The sequence below is a fragment of the Pristis pectinata genome, chromosome 29, assembly GCF_009764475.1.
Source record: "Pristis pectinata isolate sPriPec2 chromosome 29, sPriPec2.1.pri, whole genome shotgun sequence".
Classification (NCBI taxonomy): domain Eukaryota; kingdom Metazoa; phylum Chordata; class Chondrichthyes; order Rhinopristiformes; family Pristidae; genus Pristis; species Pristis pectinata.
The window spans coordinates 21477751-21500632 of NC_067433.1; positions in this window are offsets into that span (position 1 = coordinate 21477751).

A 22882-nucleotide genomic window follows, 5' to 3' on the forward strand; every position below is an offset into this window, starting at 1 on the left:
AATCTTAAAGCAGAAGATCCATCAGCAGCCATCCTCAGGACTAACAGAGGAGCAGAATTAAACAGACGTGACCACTGGCGTCACAAGGAGTGAATGCGCCCAGATTTCTGCAGATCAGATCCAAATATCTTCACAAAAATGGAACGATGAAAATTAACAGTTGCCTAGGCTCGTTTATAGTTTCATTAAAAACAAACAGATGAGAAGTTGAAACCACCCTTCTGTAACGGTTCGATATACTCCGGCTCAGTTGATAGTTCAGAATTTTCCCTCTGATTGTTTCATTAGTTTGAGGCCACGACTCGCACATCCCAACCCCTCTTGTCCACACTTCTCTGATACTCCGAAGGCACATCTAATTCTGTACTTCTCATTTCAGGTCGTTCTGGAGATTGTCAGCCTGACCCGGCAGGTAATCTTGCTTAATTTTCTCTGCGTCAAGGGCTGGGCAATTAAGCCAGATGGTAACTGAAGGTCCAGCTGAGAGGTGACTGCTGCCTTCACGCGGACGACAATCAGTGTGCTCCTCCCAGGGTAGTCGGCAGAGAAACGACCCCACTGACATTGTCCCAAACCTCAAAGCAGCTCCCACTGTTCATCGCATATCTGTGTCCTGAGACTGGCGTTACGTGAAGGCTCAGTTCAACTATTTTACCTTTGGCGTCCAGTTCAAGGAATTCTTTCACACCTTCAACCAATATTGGGTTCTACTGTGCTACTGATGTAGATTGAATACAGCGGGACTACTGACCGGAGAAGCCCATCAGTCGGTCTCCTTGTTTCCCTGGGAACCGGCTGGTTCCCAGAAACGACCGGTGGACTCCCGGTTCTCCAGACAATCGACAGCTTACTGTCTGTTTTTCTCACATTTAACAGTTCATTTGAGGTCTGCCACAGCCTGATATTCTGCTTGACTACCACGCGGTACATCTGGAGTATGAATGTTTGGGGCGGGGTGCGCAGGGAGCGGTGTGCGGAGCGCCGACTGACCCGCGGCTTAAACTGGCGTTAACGTTTGATCTTTTATTTTTTAATGTCTTCCAGAAAGCGTGAAGTTGAGGCTGGTGAATGGGGGCAGCAGATGCTCCGGGAGACTGGAGGTTCGCTACAAGGGAAAGTGGGGGACAGTGTATGCTAGCGGCTGGGATCTTCAGGACGCGGCTGTTGTGTGTCGGGAGCTGGGCTGTGGCGCCGCGATAAAAGCCCCGCGCGGAACTCACTTTGGGGCAGGGTCTGGACCCGTTGTGACGTGGAAAGTTCAGTGCGACGGGAGCGAGGCCTCTATGCAGGAGTGTAGATCACAGCCATGGGATGATTATGACTTTGGACACGCCTACGATGCCGGAGTTGTCTGCGCAGGTAAACCTCAGCCTTTTGTCTCTTCAGTGTCGCCGGTTTGATGAATCGCGGGATGTCCCGGTTGTAAAATAACCCGGACTGACCTCCCGCCGCGAGTGATGGAAAACTGAATCCAGCTGGTGTCGCAATTATTCCCGTCGTGTTGGGATCACAATTTGTGTCACAGAACTCACATTGTGACTTTGATTAAACACCTCCAACGGAGTGCATTAATACTCGGCACTCGGCACAACTGCTGGAGGATGCGGCAGATCGAGCAGCATCTGCAGTGGGAGGGGAAATGTCGCCGTCAGGACTGACACAGATCCGGACCCGAAATGTCCACTATTCCTCTTTCTCCGAAGATGCCTCTCGTACCTTTGAGTTCCTCAATGTTTGCTTTTTATTGTTCTAGCTCCAAGCATATGCAGGCATAGTCACCGAATGATACAGCACCAAAACAGGTCCTTCGGCACAACTTATCCAGGCCGACCAAGATGACAATCTACGCTCATGCCATTTGTCCACGATTGTCCCCGTATCCACGGAAAATCTCCCTTCCATGTACTTGTCTCAATGTCTTTACATGTTGTTCTTGTCCCTGCCTCAAACACATCCTCAGGGAGCTGGTTCCAAATAGGCACCATACTCTGTAAGAAGAAGTTGCCGTTGAAGTACATTCAAATCATTGACTTCTCAAATTAAACCTCTGCCCTCCAGTGTTTGGTTCCGTTTCCCTGGGAAAAGGACTATGTGTATTCACCCGATCTACAACCCTCATGATTTATTCACATGGATAAGGTCAGAAGTTTCTTTTTTTTCTCCACAACTACAGTGCACCCGTTCAAGCAGCATATGTGGAGAGAAAATGAAAATTAGAAAATGTCATGTGCTGGAAATATGAAATAATGTCAGGAAATTTTGTGATCAATGACACCTCAGAGAGCAACTGTGGAGGGAGAAACAGAATGAACACCGTCCTTTGCTCTATCTTCCCTGCATATTATTTTTCGCTCTATATTTCATAGTACGGACGCGGGGTCTCGGACATGGTACAGTCACTCTGCATCTCTCCCTCCAAATGCTGCCTGACGTGGAGTATTATTTTTGTTTGTAGTATTTGCAGTGTGTTTCGAAATGTGGACATGACACTGGGTGAGTGTCACCGAGTGTGAATATTTTGAATTTTCTCAACACATTTTCCCGAGTGTCGCTGGGTGTTCACTGGCAATTGCGCATCCGTAACAGCCAGTGGGCTGCAGGGTGGTATAGAACTCTTGAACTTCTGCAATTAGTTGTGTTTAGGTCAGACATTTCAAGGATGTAATCCGGGTGATCATAAAGGAACGAGGAAATGTTTGCATGTCAGGGTGGTGTGTTACTTAGTTGGAGATCTGAGGGTGGTAGTGAACCAATGCCTTTGTGGCTCTCGTATTTTTGTGTGTTGTAGAGTTGTGTCTTTCGCAAGCCAGAAGAGTAACTGCGATGCAATTACTAGTGGTTCTATGCTGTTGTCAAGTGTAATGTTGTTGGTGAGAAAGAGTGAATAGGGTGGTGGGAGCAGTGGATAGGATTTTCTATATGGAGTCAGGCAGTTGAGTTGCTTTGTCCTGAATAATCTCAAGCTTCTTGAGTATTAACGGAGCTGATCCATGGAAGAACTGCCAGACGTTACTGACTTTTGAATCATACATGTTTTTAAGATGTTGGGGAGGCAACAGTGTGTGATTTGCTGCAAGATAATTTCAGGCTGATCAAGAGTTTTCGCCACAGATTTCTGTATCTCCTCTAGTCCAGGTTCTGGCCATGTTTCAGATGCTGTGATATCGAGGCTTAGTATGTAAAGGCGAGTTGAAGAAAGCTAAAGTTCAATTGTATTCCTGACAGTTACGCAGAAAGACTGCTACGTTCCAGGAATAAGAGCACACATGATCATTATTGAGGTCTTGCATCACCATCTCAGGAAATGAGAACAAACATTAGCATTGTCAAAATGATCAGTAAAGGTCAGCTGCTTGCGAAGTATGATGGAAAACATGTCATTAATTATGCAGCCAACCAGCACTGATTTAGGACACTTCCTTATGTGACACGAATACCATGGCGGACGAGCTCTTTGGGACTTTTTCGTATAAGGCTGAGTTAAAGACTGCATGTCTCTGGTTCTGGCAAAGCCACAACTTCCACAGTTTACGGTTCTGCCAACTTCCCTGCGATATTAGATTGCATAAGTACTCCAGCACCAAATGCACACATGATTTCAGTCAAACCTGTTCCGCCCCCAGCTCTGCAAATTGACATTAACACATTTTCCACACTTGCAGCCCGACATTCTGAGTGTTCCAGCACTTTCTCTTTGTTTCACATCTCCATCCCCTGCAGGGTTTCATTTTGATTTTCAAATCTTATCAAATGAGCACTTTCAATGTTTCCTCATATGTTTGAAAACTTGGAACTCAACTCACCACATATGTGAAATATTTAAGGAAAGTTTAGAATTCATGCTATTTTGGAAGTCAGTTCCGTGGAAACTTCTGATCTGTTCTGATGACGCTTTCGACGGTGGAAGAAATAGAGCGCTGGAAGAACTCGGTGAATCAAGCAGCGATGTTGCAGCTAAAGTTGTAAAGCGAAGTTTCGGCTCGAGACCCTGAATCAGGACTTTATGAGCAGGGAGCCGACGGACAGAGAACAAACAAGGAGAATTCTGTACCGCAGGATCCGGAGAAATGGCTGAACGCTTCCTCTGAGCAGTAAGAATGGAAAATACACGGCAGGGCACGCAACTGGCTCTCCATTTGTGTTCGCTCTGAGTTTCGTTAAATTTTCTGCAGGAAAGAAGGACGCGATGTTTGAAAAATAGTCATGTCGAATTTACATGGTTGTGGCAAACTGTTCCCTTCCCAGCCTTTTCCGTTGTAGTCCGTCGCGATTTGTGAGTATGAACTGGCAGAACTTGAAGATATGTTGAGTTCAATCGGGCAGTGCGTTCAGTGGGGATTCCATCTAGTTTGACGGGAAAATCTTAGATTCGACAGATCTGGTATATTTAAGGATATCTGGGGCAAGACGCATTTGAGGTCAGGCTCTGTGACCCTAGTTTTGCCAAAGAGATCGGGCCTTTGCCTCCGTGTCATTGTAGAGACGTACACGGAAGAGCCGACGGTGATTTCAGGTGGTGGTCAGGATCACGGAGATCTGGTGCGCTGAAACAAGAAGTTTCAGTAGGCAGCTATACTTAATGACAACAAAAATCATGCATCGTTTGTAGAGAAATTGGATTTCTTGTGAAACTTTGCGCGTATTTCCGACATCCATTATCGTTGTAGGTTAATTAGCAATTAAAAAGAAGCCATCTCCGGAGGCATGAACAACGCCAAGGCTTTCGGTCGATGACATTCTTGCAGACAAAGAAAATCTTAAAACGAGTTCAGCCTCCGTGAATTGAGTGAGTTATATTGGCCAGCCTGCTCTGTTTTTGAAATCCTCCCCTGAGATTTCTTATGCTCATGAGATTTAGGCAGAAAGATGAATTACAGGACCTCGAAGGTAGTAATATCGGCATTACTCCCTGAACCACGTGCTTATAAGGATAGAACGAGGAAGAGAAGACAGGGGAATGCGTTACTGAGCAGCTGGGGCAGAGAGGTAGGATTTATTTAAGAGTTGGAAACTCGTCCGGCGAAGCTGGATCCTGTACCAAAGGGGCGGGCTGCACCTGGACAGAAAGAGAACCAATATCGTTGCAGGGATATTTGATTGCGGTGTAAAGACGTGTTTAAATGATTTTGGCAGGGGTCTGGAAGAATACCAGTCGCGCACCTGGTGGATACGATTGACTAAACTAGAGAGGAAAAATCAAGAGAGTCCAGTGAGAAGGGCAGTCAGAGGCAGGATAAGGAGCATGCCCGGACTACTGAGCTCATCCGCATTTCCTTTTATGCAAAGAGCCTCACAGGAAAACCGATGAGTTTAGAGAGTGGTTTCGCCCATGGAATCATGGCATTGTTGTAATCGTGGAATCGTGGTTGAAGGAAGGCAAGGACTGGCAGTTTAATGCTCTGGGTATCGAAGATTCAGACTTGATAAAATGATTTAAAAAAGCTGAGTCACACAATGCGTTAGAGAGTACACCACGGCAGTACTGGAGAAGGATATCACAGGCAGATTTTCCAATGGAACCCTGTGAGAAGAACTTTGGTACAAGAAAGGGAAAGTGCTTGCCCCAGGGTTCAAACTTCGGCCTCCCAAAAGGCAGTGGAAATTTGACGATTGGATATGTAATCAAATCACAGGAAGGTGTAAGACCAGTTGGATTCGAGAGGTCGGTCTTTTTCACTTCCCCAATGTTGAATGAAATTGCCACAGAGCAAGGGCAAGCATGGGGTGGAATATATTAAATACATAAATGAGCGTTTGAGAGAGAATATGTCGATAATCCCATAAAGTATGGCCTCCAGTTGACCTTTTCTTAAGAAATTAAACTGGGCTGGTAGAAGAAGTGTTGCTGGAGAACACACTGGGAACATTGATCATATTCTATAAGGTTCACCACAGTAATCGAATGGGAGTAGGTTACTCCTCAACTTAAAGTCCAAAATTGCGTGAAAGCTTGTTTCAATAGCATAAGAGAGACTGTGGAAAAAATTGATTGGGAGATGCGGGTAAAGCAACATTAATTTTGTGGAGGTCTTCTGAAATAGAACGAATAAAATTATGGCGCGAGCATCTTCCAGCAATGGAGCAATTCAAAATGGTAAGATCAGTGCACTATAGCTGACGAAGTTTATTTAAGGTTCGATCAGGAGAAAATGAAGCACGTACCACGTCTTGCTGAGTACAATCACTGGACTCCCTTGACGAAAAAAAGGGAGTATGGACGGGAACTTAATAAGCAAATTAGGAGAGCAAAACGGCGCCAAGCTATACCATAACAGTCAAAATTGGGGAGAATCACAACTCTTTCAGTGTATTACTATGGAGGTATCTTTGTAATAAATGGGTCTACACAGGGATAAGAAAGGAAATTTATGTCTGGAGCCAGAGAATGTGGGTCAACTTCTAACTGAATACTTCTCATCTATATTCACCCAATTGAATGGCATTTAGAAAGGTATGGGCTGATCAGGGATATTCTGCATGGATTTATGTGGAGATAATCCTACGTCACTAATTTGATTGAGTTTTCGGCGGAGGCAACAAATAATGTTGATGAAGGCAGAACGGTAATTGTTGCCGCTGAAACTTTAGTAAGGCTTTTCACAAGGTCCCACATAATAGGCGGGTCCAAAAGGTGAAGGCATACGGCCTCCAAGGGGAGGTGACCAGTTGGATCCAAAATAGGCTGCATGACAGTGGGCTGAAGATAATGGTGGCGAGATGTTTTTATTATTGGTGTACCACAGAGAACGGTGTTGGCAACGGTGCTGGAGGTAGATACAATCACTAAATTTCGTCTCAACAGCTGTCAGTCCACACTTGTGATACTATGTGAAGTTTTGGTAGCCGCACAATGGGAAGCATGTGATTGTGCTGGAGGGGGAGCAGAGGAGATTGACAAAAAATTTCGTACAATGGGAAAATTTAGTTACGTGGAGAGATTGGATAGGCTGAATTTGTTTACACTTGAGTGAAGGAGACTAAGAGGTGACCTGATAGAGGTGCATATACAGTATTTATATAAGTAAGGAGAGGGCAGGGAGTCGGATTATATTTTTCAGTTGCTGGGTGTATCGAAAACAAGAAAATAAGTGTTTAAATAGAAAGGGATCAGTTTTAAGAGGGATCTCATGGGAGGTTTTTCAGACAGACAGTGGATAATGTGTGGAATATGCTGCTAATAGTAGGAGGTGAAGGCAGATAAAATCACTACGTCTAAGTGGCATTTAAACAGGCACTTCAAAACGCAATGTATGGAGAGATACGGAGCTTTGGATTGCTGAGGATGGGCGAAACAGTCGGCAGGTGCATGGAGGGCCGAAAATCCAGCTTCTGTGCTGCAAGACTCTATGAAGCTATAACTACAACTCATTTCAGAGATCAAATGGCCCATTGTAAGTGTTTCTTCCAGGTGACTTTTGTCTTTTAAAAATAAATATAATGGCATTTGTATTTTACAGAATATAAACAGTGTTGCTGCAAAATGAATATCTGCAACCTGTGATTTGATGGTTTCTTTAGTAAAATGCTTGTCTATGTCAGAAATCAATAGAATTTCGAATACTATAATGGGACGTTGTGAGAAAGAAGGAAGATATGGCGGAGGGCCTGGCAAAGATCTGTGTGCTTTTCTGAGGCACAGGTGAGGTACTGGAAGACTGGAGGGAGCTCATGGTGTGCCTTTGTTTAATCAGATATGCAAGGAGAAGTCATGGAAGTACATACTGGTGAGCCCAATATCACTGATAGGAGAATTACTCGGAGGGGATGGTGTGAGACAGCTTCGATCTGCATTTGCTTTGAGGTTGCTTTGTGTTTTTAAAGAGGTGACCAAGAGAAATGACGAGCGAAAGGTGGTAGATGTTTTCTGTGTGGACTTCAGCAAGCGATTTGACCAGGTCCCGCAAGCCCGCATGATCTGTATGATTAGGTCACGTGGTATCGTGAATGAGCTGGGCAGTTTGATACAAAACTGGCTTGGTGGTATGAGGCAGAAGGTGGCTGTGGAGAGTTTTTCGTTCAGTTTTGAGACCTACGAGCAGTGCTGTGTAAGCGGTGTCCATGCCTATTGTTTGTCATGCGCATGAAATGCTTTGATGACAATGTATATGGCATGATTATTCAGATTACAGATGACATCAACATTGGTGGTACAATAGACAGTCACGAAGGTTGTCTGTGGCTACAACCGTATCTAGGTCAACATTGAAAGTGGGCAAAGGAACAATGGATGAAATTAACTGAGACAATTCTGAAGTGATGCATTTTGGGAAGATCAACAAGGGCAGGAAATTAATTGTAATTCGCTGGGCCATGACTTGTGTTGTTGAACGGAGAGGCCAAGGTGAACAGGTATATAGTTCGCCGAATTGGCGACACAGGTTGACACGGTGGTGAAAAATGCATCTGACATGTTTGCCTTCATCAGCCGGGACACAGAGTTGACGAGTTGGGACAACTTCTTGCATTGTGTGCAGATCTGGTTGCCACGTTATGAGAAGAATGCTTTGAAGCTAGAGAGGCAATTAAAACATTCAGAAAGCAGTTGCAAGGAGTGGACGGCGGAAGTTTTTCAGGAAAGATTGGATAGGCTGTGACTGCTTTCGCTGCAGTTGAATAGATAGAGGGTCGACCTGGTCGAGGTTTATGACAGCATGATGGACATTGAAATTGGAGATTGTCACAGTACTTTCCGCTGGGTAGGAAAACCTAATACTGGACAGCGCAGCTTTAAGAGGAAGGAGCGACGACCTAAAGGGGCAATGAAGGATGAGGTTGTCACACAAAGGTTGTTAGATATATTGTATCAGCTGCCGGGGAAAGTGGTAGAGGGAGGTACGATTAAGTCCATTTTAAATGCAATGGGAAAAGTGCATGGACCTAAAATGTTTTAAGACATATGTGGCAAAGAGAGGCAAATGGGATTAATATGGAGAGACTTCCGGCTCTCCTAGAGAATTGCCGGCTGTGGTCTTCCTGAATACCGGAGCAGTCCGGAGGGGCGAACTGGTCTAATTTGCTTCTATTTTTGATGCTCTTCCTACCAAGTTCATCAGAGCAGTTTCGTACTCGTCAGCAATATTAATTTGTTCGTAGGATTCTGCAAGAATGTCCTTGTCCTTGTGAAATCTCATCAAATATTGCTTGGTGTTAATTATTACTCGGAGGAGGTACTAATCAGAAATTTCGAAAGCTTGCTTTCACCTTGTGCTCCTCTGTTAGTTCGAACAAATGATAAACATAGTTTTCGTAAATAAGGGCGATGTTTCCAAATATTGCACCGTTCTGAAGACAAGAGATGTATTTGTCTGAACTGAGTTCAATACTTTAATATATTGAAGAGTCTTTAAAAAGTGAGGAGATCATGTGTCACAGTGAGCAAGGATTGCTGACGTTTTTGGTTCTTCATAGAAGCACAAAGGTTAATGTGTGAGTGATGTCACTGAGAACAGAATGGTATGCAGCTTGCGTCTGTCAACAGCAAAATTTACGAGGAAGGAAGTGTATCATTTTACTTCAAGTAGGCATCCCCACAGAAGGTAAACATTTCGCCATCAATTGATCCCAGATGAAGTTAGCAGGTACATTTCTGCAGACAGATGTGCGTAATCACTGCCTTTTTCACGGAAACTGTGCGCTGGTTGACGTGGAAAAGAAGGCCGAGAGATTGAGGATCTGAGAAAATATAGTGGGATAAGGGAGAGATTATTTTCAGGATATTATTACAGAGCGCATGGGAACACGGAGCGGGGCTTCAGAGAAGGTTTATTCTTCAAAATGGAATCACTGTGAGGTCATTCTTCTCGTGATTGCAGCAGTTTTATGGCAGAGAATATGTCAGGGATCACCGGACAGGAGTTGTTAGCGATCTTTGATTTGAAATTAATTAATAAAGGTGCAGAGAAAATATGCTTTCGGTACCGTTATGATATCCTGCAGTCAAAGTCCATAAAGTCTCACAAAGGGCTAAGAGACAGTCCGCACTTGCGGTCGAGAGGTTGCTGAGATTGGATTTAACAATATTCCTTCATCAAGACTGCCTTGAACACCTTCCGCGCATCTAATATCACCATTCAACACGGCAGTGTAAATTGTTCGGTCAAGTGACAAAATGATTCCAACAGGCTTGTATAAATACCTTGGAGGTGGGAACAGGAAAAACATGGCATCGGTCGGAGACCAGACTGGAACTCCCTGATTTCAGCGCCACATTTGTGCTGAACTCAATGGGATTCGTCTGGAACTTGTCCTTACAATTGTCATTATCATGACTATGTTTCATATCTTCCTCAGTTTACAGAGCTCCAAGATTGGTATCCGGAGTTGACCAATGCTCGGGAAGACTGGAGGTGCAGATTGGTGAAACCTGGGGAACCGTGTGTGATCGGCACTGGGATATGAATGAGGCTAATGTGGTGTGCAGTCAGCTTCAATGTGGAGTCGCTGTATCTACGCCGAGAGGAGCTCACTTTGGAGAGGGAACCGGGCTTATACAAAGCGATGACTTTCACTGTAAGGGCAATGAGTCAAGCCTGTTGGACTGTCCCGTTTCTTCAGGAGCTCAGCGCTGTAATCACGGAAATGATGTCAGTGTGATCTGTTCTGGTGAGTGCCATTTTCCGGAGCAAATCACAATTAAACTTCAATCGTACTCGGAAGACCGATGTCAGTCTTCGAGGCTTTTTACGGGCTTTAAAATACAGCAATGCAGTTCAGTGTCATATTGCTTTCATGTGCTATTGGCCGACGTTTATCAGGCTAAATATACTTGAAGAATTTTAAATTGGCCAATGTTAATGATGGAGTTGAATGTGGCGCTCAGAAGGAGAAAGATAAACTCCATTATTTTATGGGATGAACCAATAATCAGGCACCAAAACCTGAAAATTCTGATAGTAGATGACACCAGCGGGAAACAATTAGAGCTGTTTATAAAGAACTTAACTTCTGCTTTGAAGCTCTGAGTTCCCTTCATGGCAAAGTGGTTCTCTGAACAAAGGGCAATCCTGGACGACTGAAAACATGAAATTTGTGCAGAAGGCAGAGGATCCTGTCGGAGGGAGAGACAGAGAACGAGGCTGCTACTGATAAAGCGTATAGAAAGAGTTGCAAGAACAATACATGAAGACAACCAGGCAAAATTATCCTGTCCTTTTGCAGCAATGTTGGACATGCAGCGCCATCGTAACGGGAAAATCAGGTATCTGCCAAGGGAAACGAGAAACTTACGAAGAAGGTGAGCCATTACTTTGCTTTTGCAGTTGCAGAGAAGGCCGCGGAAGTGACATCCTGAAGATTCTGAGAGAACATCATCAACATGTAATCAGAGATGGTATCGCGCCAAAATGAAAGAAAACAAAATGATGTAATTCAGAAAAAAATATTGAGACTGAAGTGTGACAGGTCCCTGACAATAAACATAAAACAAAATAAAATACGCATAATGCTCTGCAACTACTCAGAGAGAAAACGATTTAACAAGTAACTCGCGGTCCTTTCATCAATGCAGGTATGGTAACAAAAAATATCTCAGTTATTAATCAATGCACTGAGGCTTGGATTTTTTCAGGATGCATTCCTAATTCCTTGGAAAATAAGGCAGACGAGAGATGTTATCCAGAAGTGGGCTGAGGGATAGTAAACATTGTTTGTGCCACTCGCTTTGCAGGTTTTTGTTTAGTTTAATACAGAGAAATATAATTACATCGAGACATTCTGTGACATTACCATCTACACCTCCCGCTGCAGAATTTAATATACTAGCATTTAGCATTGATGAAAAAGTGAACCGAAGAACGATAAACAAGGGATATAGCGGTAAATTGAAGAAAGTGTGATCTTATAAATTGCCTGGAGATTAGGATCAGGAGTCTCGACATTTCTTTGGTGGCTTTGGGGCTTCTTTAGTCCATCTTGGACGGGGATGTGTTTCAGAGGAAACAAGAGCAAAGGAAACAATTGTGGAATTAGAAGGTTGAAATATATCAGGACAATAAAATGACATCTTAAGCAAAGGCAAACAGCACATTAAGTCGAGGTCAGAAACAAAGAAATAAAGAGTCTAAATCTGAGGGCATTACATCTGAATGCATGTTGTAGCCTTAAAAATGTGTGAAATATTAACGGCACGACCGGCCGTAGGTGGGTATTAACTCTTTCCGACACAGAAATGTGGCTGCGCAACAGCCAAAGCTCGGTACTAAATATTCGAAGTTGTTCAACATATGGGAATCGGTACAGGAGGTGTATAGTTTTGTAAATGCGTGGTGATATCAACGCAATTGATCGGAAGGATGTTTTCTCGTCAACTCCTGATACAGAATTATAATTTGTCTGGTTGGAGCGAAAGGACAGCTGTTGCAGAAACATTGGCGGGGTTGTTTATTGGCCCCTGAATAGCAATAGTTTTGCAGGGCAGGATATCTAAAAGATATAAGGGGTGCATGAAACGGCAACAATACTACTCGCGTGGGAAATGTTGATCAACATCCAAAGCATGTAACACCAACGTGTCACCACGAACATAAACGAGGATAAAATCCTGAAATGCTCACGAGATGAATGTCTTCATTAATACGATGAAGAAGTGCTAACGGTACTTCAGTCCTCCGCAATAAAAATTGAATTTACTTTTGTTTTCTTTGAAAAGAAACCACTAGGAAAGTATGTGAACGTGTTCCAGAGCGACGGGGTTCAATCTGGAAGCAGCGATTTCTATGAATAGAAGGGAACGACGAAGATATGAGGGGAATATTGGCCCTTGCAGTTTGTGATATAATACTGTAAGGTTTGACAGTGGAAAGGAAAGGCTAAGATTTCAGGATAGAATACGGAACTTGCTGCAAATATCTTCAAGGCAGAAAGATACAATGAAAAGCACGTTCACATCTTTGATAACAGGAGTCAGAAATGATGGCATGACGCCCGAGGAAAAGGGTGCAAAGCTTGTAAAATAAATCAGCAAGCATGCTGAATTTGAACTTTTCGGAAATCATCAAATGATAATGAAGAAAAAAATGGAAAAGTGTTGGAGGGACAACCTGTGTCATTGGCGACATGCATGGGAGAATTTGGACTGTGGAAGAAGGTAATTGAATACGAAGATTTAAGGTTGCCAGAGTAAGCAGCATTCATGGTGATTTTGAATATTTTAGAATTCGTCAGAAAAAAAAGGATAAATATCAGCAGAGAAAATAAATGCATTCTCCCTGCATGTACGAAAAACTTTAAATGGTGAAGAGGAATGTTGGTCAGGAGGTTTATAGGTACATTGTTTCTGTCTTCACACAGAAAAAGATGAACTTTCTGGAGAACCAAACACACACTGAAAATGAGAAAAAAAAGTATTTCCGTGACATAATAATAGCAAGTAGAACGAACCTGAACAATTCGATGATAGAAATAATCTGCATCCGGAAATTCTGAGGTAATTGTCTTCAGAGGTCAAGAATGCACTGGTATAGCTTTCCAATAATACATAGGTCCTGCAATAGCTCTTGCAGATTAGAGGGTAGGAATATGCATTCACTCTTTGAGAAAGGAGGAAAAGTGCAAACAAGGAAGTGCCGATCTATTCCCTTGGCATCAGTCATTGGAAGAATGATCTATTATGTTTTTTGAAGCATTTGGAAGTTAATGAAGAGAGTCATTTTGAATTGGTGATAATGAAGTCATGTTTGTTGAACACATTGAAACATTTAACTGTCATAGTGGGTAAGGACTGACTTTGGAAATGGCATTCACAGGCTATATGAAGCTTTTGGTGATGCATCTCAGAGAAGTTTGACTCTGTGGAGCGCGGCACTGCAGCAATCCGTTCTTGAGCGCAAACTATTCACGACCTTTATTGATGGCTTTACTGGGAGAACAAAACGTAACACTTCGAGTCTTGATGACGGCACGAAGCCAACTGGGGATGTGAGCAACGCTAAGCATCTGAACTGGCTGCTGAACGTCACATACCGGCGAGTGAATGGGCAACAGAATGGCGATTGGAGTGCCGGGATGATAAATAGGATTGTCTTTTTCGGTGGGAATACAGCTGTTGGAGGACATAAAATTAGGAACCATCAACGAGGCCAGGTGTACTATTTCTTAAATGCTTGCAAGAAAAGGTCCTTGCCACCTAGGTCAAGTAATGTTTCAGGTGATGGTCGTTTTACTGGTGTACTCCAATCTGAGGGATCAGAGATTGGCTTCAAACATACCTTGAAAACAATTGATCCCGAGACATCGAGATGAAGAACGAGGCCTCATTAAACTGTTTATTCTTCTTCTTCCTGCACAGGCACACTTGGAAGATGGAATTGAAATATAAAACAACAGTTTCTCTGTTTTACTTATGTTCCTCTATTTTCGTTGAGAGTAATTAAATGTTTTCACTTATTACTAAAACAGGAAATCATGGACCGCGATTGGTTGGTGGGAAGAACAGGTGTTCTGGCCGAGTGGAAGTTCTGCACGGAAGCCAGTGGGGTACACTTTGTGATGTACACTTCAGCTACGAAGATGCTGCCGTGGTCTGTGAACATCTCCAGTGCGGTGCAGTAAACGACACTCCCGGAGATGCTTACTTTGGCGAAGGAACCGGGCCTGTGTGGAAGGACAAATACCTTTGTCGGGGGAACGAGTCCCGATTATCTGATTGTCAAGTCTCAGACTGGGGTCAGATTAGCTGTTCACATAGAAACGACGCCGGTCTCATCTGCTCAGGTGAGTCGCCAATATTTGCTGGATTAAATCAAACTCTTCGCTGGTCGGAGAAATTTTCGCAGCAGTGAATTTTAAAAAACATAACTGAATCAGTCGTTTTAGATGGAAATTATAAGATAAGATATCTTTATTGGTCAGATGTACATCGAAGCACACAGTGAAATTCATCTTTTTGCGTAGTGTTCCGGGGGCAGCCCGCAAGTGTCGCCAGGCTTCAGGTGCCAACATAGCATGCCCAAAACTTCCTAACTTGCAGGTCTTTGGAATGTTGGAGGAAACCAGAGCACCCGGAGGAAACCCACGTAGACACGGGGAGAACGTAAAAACTCCTTACAGACTGTGCCCGGATTTGAACCCGTGTCGTTAGCGCTGGAAAGCGTTACGCTAACCGCTACACTACCGTACCTTCGTCCCCACCCCCAATGATAGGGTAATGGGGTTATCTGCGTGTTGTTGTATCTTGACAGAATAAACTTTATGCAGTGCAGAATACTGAAATTTGGAAATTACACTCAGTTCTCATCAGTACAAAGCAATGGTTATTGTTAACGAGTTTCTTTTGAATAGCCTGTCTACCTCTTGTTTTTGGACCGAAATTCCCGAGATTCGCTACAGAAATTTCTCAACATAGGGTCGAGAGTGAGGGAGGTTACTGTTGCAGGTAGACTGCCAGAACGACATACGGCCAATTAGTGCAGAAAACAAACATTGCAACGGTTAGCTGATCAGCCACAAAATGATAATTTATGCAATATTTTGGCTTTATTCGAACGATTTCATTAAACATGTTTCATTTTGTAGATGCAAATTGGTCTCTGCGGCTGACCAATGGGGGGAGCCTCTGCGACGGCCGAGTGGAGATTTATTATAATGGAAGCTGGGGAAGAGTGCAGGACAACTTTTGGAATATCAATGATTCCAACGTGGTCTGTAGAGAACTGCGTTGCGGCTTCGCCATATCCGCTTACAACTCCTCAAGGTACGGAGAGAGTGAACGGCCCGTGTGGGCGAACGAAGTTCACTGTGATGGAAACGAGTCTCAGCTCCGAAACTGCAGAACATTCACGGGGAATCGATCTTCCTCTGACAGCATCGGGGTTGGTGTCCTGTGTTCAGGTGAATATTGTTTTAAAGGTTGATGTAAGAATTTGTGAATTGATGTGGCCATTAATAAAACTCGAGGAATGTTGAGACATGCAGATAGGTATCTGGCCATTTTGGTTCACCAAGGCCACGTCAACAATCAGATCCCCTTTTGAAGGATTCCTAATCCCAACCCGCAGTATGTGCAACTCATTTGCATTTAAGAAGCAATTTACAGTGGGCAATCGATTTAGCAACCTTCGCCTCTTGGGGATGTGGATGGAAACCTGAATACGTGGGAAAGCCATACCTTTTTGAGCAGAATTTATAAAATTTACGTGGGCAGTCAGCATTGCAGCTGCTTCGCTGGAGCTCTGAAGCATCAGGTTGCGAAGCTGCGTAACGGTGTCTTCACAAATTCATTCAACATTTAGGTTGTTTGCCGAACGGGAGTGTCCGGTCAGTATGGCAAAATGGGGACATTTCAGAGTTCGGTTTTCTTCTGTCTAATTAGGCATCGCAACGAGATTGTTATTAATTGTAAAGTAGAAAAATTAACAAAAATTACCAAAGGAATCCAGCAGGTAGTGTTGAAAGAGCCTCAGCCATTAACCTGTTCTAAAAGGTTTGCAATACTATCTCCCCGTATGAACGAGAGACAGGGCTGCAAGAAGAATGAGCACCCCCACCATAGCACAATGGTTCAGGGTGCCAGTCAAGTGGTGGTAGGGGGGCGTGAAGAGAAATATAATTCAATCTACCATATTCAGAGAAATCGATGTGTTCTCTGCTGCCAGCACCGTGAGTCTTGTCGGTTCTTTAGCCTGCATCGTGCCCTGATTCAGGACAAATCATCTGGCCTGCAGAGGAATTTGTACTGGGAGAGGAAAGATACAGTTGTCGTGGTCCATGTAGGTATCAACGATGTTGGTAGAACAAGGAAACTGATTCTGCTGGAGGATAATGAGTGGCAACAAATAATTAATATGTAGAAACGGAAAGGAAATAATCTCTGGATTACTACTTGAGCACGCGATAATTTTGATTCAGCAGGATAACAGACCGAAACATGTGGCTCATAGATTGGAGCGGAAGAGGTGGATTGGAATTCTGAGGACATTGGCCCCAATACTGGGTAGGGATGGAGCTGTTCTGATGGGACGGGCATGACCTGAATCACGCTGCAACATGAGTCCTGGCAAATCGCATCATTGGGAATGCAGATAGGCATGTAAACTAAACTGTGGGGGGTTGAGGGTGTGAGTTAAAATGTGTGGAAAATGGAGGAAAATGTGAAAGGGAGGGAAAGCGCAGGGCAGGTTATTGAAATCTCTGGGATAAAAACAACATTACTTTTAGAAAGGGTTAGGAATCTAAGTTCAGCAACACAGAGGCATCTTATAGAGGGGAGGAAGTGAATACAGGACTGAGGCTGTTGTATTTCAATGCACGATGCATACGTAACAAGGTAAATGAGATTACAGCGCAGATCGAAATTAGTGAGTAGGATGTCATGGATTTCACGGAAACGTGCTGAAAGAGGATCAGAACTGGGAGCTGAACATACAAGGATACGCATCCTATCGAAAAGACATATAGGTGTAGAGAGGGGCAGGGGTGGCCCTGTTAGTAAAATATAAGCTTCAATCCATAGCAAGAAGCGATATAGACCAGAAGATGTGGACTATTTGTGAGTAGAGTGTGTAACTCTAAAGGTAACACAATCCCAATGGGAGCTATGTTCAGGTCTCTGAATAGCAGTTAAGATCAGGGTACAAAATGCACCTGGGGATAGAGAAAAGCACGTGATAAAGGCAATGTTATTCTGATCCTGTGGTACTTCAATGTGCAGGAAGAGTAAGTTAATTAGGTTAGCAGTGGACCGCAAAGAGAAGAAATTCGTGTAATGTCTACAAGATGGCTTTCCAGAGCAGCTTCTGGTAGAGCCCAAAATAGAACAGGAAAATCTGGTTTTGTTGTTGTGTAATGAGGCAGAATTGATCAGGGAGCTTAAGGTAAAGGAACTCGGAGGAGGCAGTGACCATAATATTTTGGAAGCCACCCTGAAGGTTGAAGGCGAGAGAGAGATGATCAAACCCTGCTTAACGGTATTAAGGTTGATTCAAAGGAACTACAGAAGCATCAGGCAGGAACTGGCCAGATTCCACCGGAAGGGGGCCCAAACAGACAAGTCGCTGGAGTAGCAATGGCAGGGGTTTCTGGAGGATCTTCGTAGACACAGCAGAATTTCTTCCCAGGGAAGAAGTAGTGCACCAAGATGAAGACGTGGCTACAAAAGAGGTCAGGGACAATAAAAAGCAAAACAGAAGGGATAAAATAAGGCAAAGAATAGTGGGAAGCCAGAGGATTGAGAGACTCCTTTGAAAGCCAGTAGAGGAGAACTAAAAAATCTCTAAGATAGAAGAAGGAAAAATATGACGGTAGATCAGTCATTGGTGCAAAAGAGGATTCCAAACGCTTTTAGATGCAGAAAGGGTGAAAGGGAGGCAAGACTGGACATTGAACCGTTTGAAAATGATGCTGGAGAAGTAGTAAAAGGGAACAGGGAAATGGCGGAGGAACTAAGTAAACATTTTGCTTCAGTCTTCACAGTGGAAGACACCAGTAATGTGCCAGCAATTCAAGAGAATCAGAGGGGAGTAGTAGGTGTCTTAGTCATTACTATGGAGAAGGGCTCGGGATCTGAAAGGCACGATAGTGGATAAATCACATGGACAAGATGAACTACGGCCCAGAGTTCTCAAGAGGTAGCTGAAGAGATTGTGGAGCCATTCATAGTGATCTTTCAAGAATTAATGGAGTCAGGTAGGGTCCTAGAGGACTTGAAAATCGCAAATGTGACACTGCCGCTTATAAAGGGAGGAAGGCAAAACACGGGATATTATGCGTTGGATGGACTGACCTTTGCGGTCGGTAAGATCTTGGAATTCATTATTAACTGTAAAGTTTCGGAGTACTTGGAAGTATTTGATAAAATAGGACCAAGTCAGCACGGGATGGACTCATTCTGCTACGACATCTTTTGGTCTTATGGAACCTGGTGGTGCTTCTATTCAAGCTATTTTATCTACTGCCAGATGGAAGGGGGCATGTCCGGGGTAGGTGTCTTTGATTAACTTGAATACTTCTTTTTTAAATTTTAAAATTAAATATAAATGTTAAAGTAATATTTTAAATTTTATTTACAACGTGGTGACAGGCCCTTCCGGCCCAATGAGTCCGCGCCCGTCATTTTAAACCCCATGTTAACCTACCCGTACGTCTTTAGAATGAGGGAGAAAACCGGAGCACCCGGAGGAAACCCACGCAGACACGGGAGAACGTACAAACTCCTTCCACACAGCGACGGGAATCGAACCCCGATCGCTGGTGTTGTAATAGCGTCGCACTAACCGCTCCACTGCCGTGCCGCCACAAACCCTTCTCTGAGGAAGCAAAAATTGTAAACAGTGTCCATGGAGGGGATGCTGGATTTCGTGATGTCATGAGGTGTGCCCACAAGACTCTTCAGCTTGTCATGGTCTTGGGTAATGCAGTTGCAATACGAAGCTGTGATGAATCCGGACAGTGTGCTTCTTTTAGTGCATCCATCAAAATAATTGTGAGAGTCAACAGGGACATGGCGAATTTCCTCATCCTTTTCAGTAAAGACGTGGAATGGCTATCGGATGCTGGGCGAGAAAGCGGAGTAAAGAATGGTGTTTATGGAGAGGGTAAACTATTCCAGCTTTGCCCTTTTTTTAAACTTTGTCTCAAACAGCTACATCTATATACTGTAGGGCGACTTTGCATAGATCATCTGCAGTTATAAAATGTTTTCACCATGGTTTTTAACCCAGCAACTATCGTGCCAATCCACATTTTTTTTCTTATCACATACGTTCTTTTTTAACCTCCCCTCATTCTCCCATCCTTCAAACCTGCTGAAAATGGCAGATCTATGTATTTGGCTTGTTCATATGGAAGGCCACTGAGACAATGTTAAACAAAATATGTATTCACAGGTGTACAATGGGTTTATCATTTTCAGTGGAATATTCAGAAAATAGAGAGTACAATGAAATATTTCCATCCTTGTCCGGGATGCCATCCAGCCCCAGTAATCTCCATCTGTCATGGAAGTCCTCCACAGACACAATGAAAACCACATGTTCCTTCTTGAGAGGCATCCAGGCATGGTCATAACCATGCAAGAGGCTTTGGCACTTGGATCCGGTTGATCATTCAGTGTCCCTTGCCTGGACCTGTGAATTGCTAATTTAGCCAAGCACAAGAGAAGAACAACGTGGTAGTCCCTGCATCAATTCATCCCGCCTCCGTAACGAGTACTCAAAGAGTAAGGCTGAATTGCAACAAAAACTTGAGGAACATCCTCTTCAAACGAGCTAATGGAGGGGGTGAAACTTCTCACATTAAATATATGCATGAAAACTGATGCATCTAACCTGTAGAGCTGGTCATTGTCCGTTGGGTCCGTCAACCAAACTTTACATCAGAACGCTTGTGCAGCACTCTCTGCTCCGAACGCGACGAAATGGGGGAGCTCCTCTCCGTATAGGGAACTCGAATGGCTACTTCCTCATTTCCATTGTCAGAATCGACCACCGCGCCATGTCCAGATGGCAGACGAGGGTGAAAATTGCAAAGTGTGCAGGAGGAGCCCGTATAAGAAACGCACCGGTGCGACGTGGAACAGCACAAAGGTGATTTCTGAGAGCTGACTCATGTTGTGCGGGCCTGGCTCCTGTGCAGGACTTCGGAGCCTACGTGTAATGAGCAATTTTAGCCGGGCTGGTGAACATCGGGTCTGGATCGTTTTGCACATACGAGTTCTCTCGAAACTCATTGCGACCGGACAGACGGAGGCTTAGGCCACGCGCCAAAGTTGCATGCTGCTCGCTTCCCCATCATCTGGTCCATCCCTCTTGTCCGCATTCCATGGTAGCTGAGCATCTCCTGCCCCACTCTAACGGCGGGGTGTGCTCTGGCTTGAGGCGACTTCAGAGCAGCATGGCGATGCTTGCTACTCTGGGCCCTCTGTGGTCTTGAAGGCTGTGCCACGGACAAAGAGGTACTTCACCAGCGTAGGCCACTGGAAAGGTATTAAGGTGCAGGTATGTCTACAATGTATGAAGGTAGAATGACCGCACTTTTGTTCAGACATACACTACAGATTGACCGCCCTTCCCAATGGGAGACGTAAAACCACACTCTATGAGATATTGAGATCTTCCAGCCTTTTACATGCATTTTTTTTTATTTCTAGCACCTGCAGCTTTAGATTTTCGATGCCATGATGACATAGTTCTTTGCAAAGTAGTTCCAGAAGCAGCTTCATAAAATCTAACAGGGAGATGAGTTTAACTTATCATGGAATGATTAACTTCCCGTCTTGTTTTCAACAGGCCACTTGCAGTTACGTCTGTCTGGGGGTGGAGATACATGTGCTGGACGACTGGAGATTTATTATCGTGGGTCTTGGGGCACGGTCTGTGATGACTCATGGGATCTGGTTGACGCTAACGTGGTCTGTAGGCAACTGGGTTGCGGATATGATTTGGAGGTTAAAGTTCCTCGTTACTGTGGACGAAACTCTGGCCCAGTTTTATTGGATGAAGTTAGATGTTCGGGTAACGAATCATATCTCTGGGAATGTCCCTCAGCACCGTGGGGTGAACACGACTGCAGTCATAAGGAAGATGTGACAGTGACCTGTTCTGGTAAGGATGCTTTCTATCTGCTCCTTAATGCAGTTTGGAACAGGAGATACAATTCCGAGGATTTAACAAATACTTTACCGTAAACAAAGGGAGCATTGCATGATTTATGCAAAGTTTTCGCCCTCTACGAGCTTTCGCCCAATGGAAAAAAAAAATCTAACCCCGTATTCCCGTATCCTTGCTCACTTCTCCCTCGCTAATTCCCTACTTTCACGGAAATTATCTATATTTATCGGAGCGATGACTGTCAATCTCCCAGTTGTATAAATGAGTGACTCTCTACAATTTGTAACCAGCAAGTTTACGGTCTACAAAACGACAAAAAAAAACACGTTGAAATTCCATCAAATGCTCTCGTAAATATAAAGAATTCGGGTACCTCAGCATCAGAATTTTGTTCATCCGGGGTAAATAAAGAGAGTCTCTCCATTTTTCTCCAAAATTTTTAAACTCTTATTTTAGGTCACATTATTTCAGAGTTTAATTTCTAGAAAATGTATGAGAAATGTAACTTCTCTTCCCAAATTCCGCCTGTCTAATATTCTTATATTTTCTTTGTTATTTCGTACGACCCATGCACCTTTCCCCTTAGTGACGTTTAAACTTTGTTTTGACTTCAGTCACAGTGGAACTTCAAATTATTGTAGCTCACCATTTTTGATTCTAAGTATTACTTTTGTTTTTAAAAGCCATATTGATGTTTCTCCCTCCCATATTTGGCTACGAAGTTCACTTCTGACTGTGTTGCTGACTGATAAATACTGAACTGAAAGAAAAACAGTCATAATAATCTCTGGAACGAAAATCAATTAAATTTCCAAGACGTGTCGTCAGAACTGGGAAAGAGATAACGTCATGCTGTTTTAATTAGCAAAGAAAGTGGGCGATATTTCTGATACGGTGACAGTCAGTGAGTTAATGTGGCCATTCTGATAACATTTCTGATGTGATTATTTTTCTGTGTTTGTGAGATGTGCTGCTGATCGCACAGCTATGGATAATGCCAAAGTGGCCAGACTGTACCATTATAAAAGAAAAAAAAAACTTAACGGAAAAGATGACCGGCAGGAATTACCCGTTCTGATCCGGAGCTGCAGAAAAATTGAATCACCTTAAATTGGAGAATTCGAGTCTGAGTCCGAAAGAGCACAAAAGGTGGTAGGTCAGGGACTGTCAGGGCAGGGTCACTTTTGCAGACTGAATGTAAATGCTCCAAAAAACAGTAAAACAATACGGAGTAGACCTCATTGTGAACACGGAATGGAATGATTGGGGAAAGAAAAGTGCAAGTGAATCGCTGCTTCACTTGGAAAGGCTGTTTGGGTCCCTGGTAAATGAGAAGGGAAGAG